A 1,655-nucleotide genomic window follows, 5' to 3' on the forward strand; every position below is an offset into this window, starting at 1 on the left:
TGTATAATGTATATGTCCAGTATTACCTTTCTGGACATAGTGACCTGACGGCTTGTGGGGGATTTCCCCAAGCAGGGCTATTGCTGGGGGGCTGGCCAACTTCCTCCATTCTGATTTGCTGCTGCTGGGTAATGCAGCCAACCAGCAAGAGCTGTCAGTAACCTGGGGCCAAGGAGAGGAGGAAACAGCATGGAGCGGAGAGAGGTGTGTGTGTGTGTGTGTGTGTGTGTGTGTGTGTGTGTGTGTGTGTGTGTGTGTGTGTCTCGAGCGTGTCACACCTTTCACCATTGTGTCCAATATTTTTGGAGAAGCCACCTGGCAATCCTAGTTCAGTTAACATTTTGGAGCATAGTATTTGTGGAGACTCTGAAAGGTCGGGGGCCCTTGAAAGGGTCTGGCGCCCCTACATGATGTACCATGTGCGTTATAAAGTCACCGTAATGGCACATTTGAATATAGGAATAAGCAAAGAAACACAACACAACACTAATAAATAGCAACAATTTATCCAACGTACATTAACACCTTCACTGCTAGAGGCATTGCTAGTTAATACTCATTCTGTGTCTCCACTTTCATGTGTTTTTGAATATATTTGTTTGATTGTTGTTTAATCCCCTGAAATGTCAGATGGGCCAGCGTCTCGCAGAGCGATGAGTAACCCTTCCTTATATATTCTTCTTTTTTTATTTCTCACTCGGTTTAAATAGATGAGTCAAACTGGTTGCCAAATCCTTTTTTTCCACCACCTTGTATAAATGCCCAACTACTTCTGAAACTGAAGCCATTGCCATTCATTTAACCCCTTTCATAGCTGGAAAAACATACAGTGCTTTTCTTTCCCATAATTTAAGGGGGTTAACTATCTTCCTCATGAAGTTTTAACTCTGGCAATTGAGGGGCTATTTAATTCTGCATGGAGGGAGGCAACACTGATTCAATGCAACATAATACAATCTCTACTTGGTGCAGTTCATACCGATGACCAGCAGAGGGAGGTAGATGAGTGTTGAGTCTTCAGCAGCATGACAGGAGCAGTAGCGTGTTGCTATAATTAGGGGGAGAAGAGGGAGGTCTCTTCTACACATTAAATCCCTCCTCTTCCTTTACAGACAAGCGATCTTATTGCATTTCCCCACTTGTTACCATAATGTGTGGTCATGTCCAAAAAAATAATCCAGATGAGAGAAATTAAATGGTCATTTGCACAATAAAAAAAAAATGGAATAACCTTATATTAAAAAATAAAATAAAAAAAAACTTTGACTTTTATGATGTACCGTAGATACATTTTATTTTTAAATCAGCACCGAACCTGTAAAAATAAATATTCCAGAGGAAACCTCGTGGTGCTGTGATGGCCGAGTGGTTAAGGCGTTGGACTTGAAATCCAATGGGGTCTCCCCGCGCAGGTTCGAACCCTGCTCGCAGCGAGTGGATTTGTTTTTTTGTTTTTTTTTGTTTTTAAATCACCTCAACACGTCATTGAATACATTGTTACAAAAAAAATCACATAAATACACGCTGCTTCCAAGCTACCACTCGGATGCTGCTACTTAATGTCACCCTGCAGTAAACAGCTCTGATCACTGTGTGTATATGGCTATCTACTCATTATTATTAATGCTGCTATTCAGTTATTTGAATACACATAC

General features: G+C 41.1%; 1 non-coding gene across 1 annotated transcript; it reads left to right on the plus strand.

The window, feature by feature from the left end:
- Window positions 1-1,351: 1,351 nt before the first annotated feature.
- TRNAS-UGA (transfer RNA serine (anticodon UGA)) lies at window positions 1,352-1,433 on the plus strand. Its single transcript has one exon. It is a non-coding gene; the product is annotated as a tRNA-Ser (tRNA).
- The last annotated feature ends 222 nt before the right edge of the window (window positions 1,434-1,655 follow it).

Source organism: Ascaphus truei, chromosome 5, assembly GCF_040206685.1.
Source record: "Ascaphus truei isolate aAscTru1 chromosome 5, aAscTru1.hap1, whole genome shotgun sequence".
NCBI classification, from domain to species: Eukaryota; Metazoa; Chordata; class Amphibia; order Anura; family Ascaphidae; genus Ascaphus; species Ascaphus truei.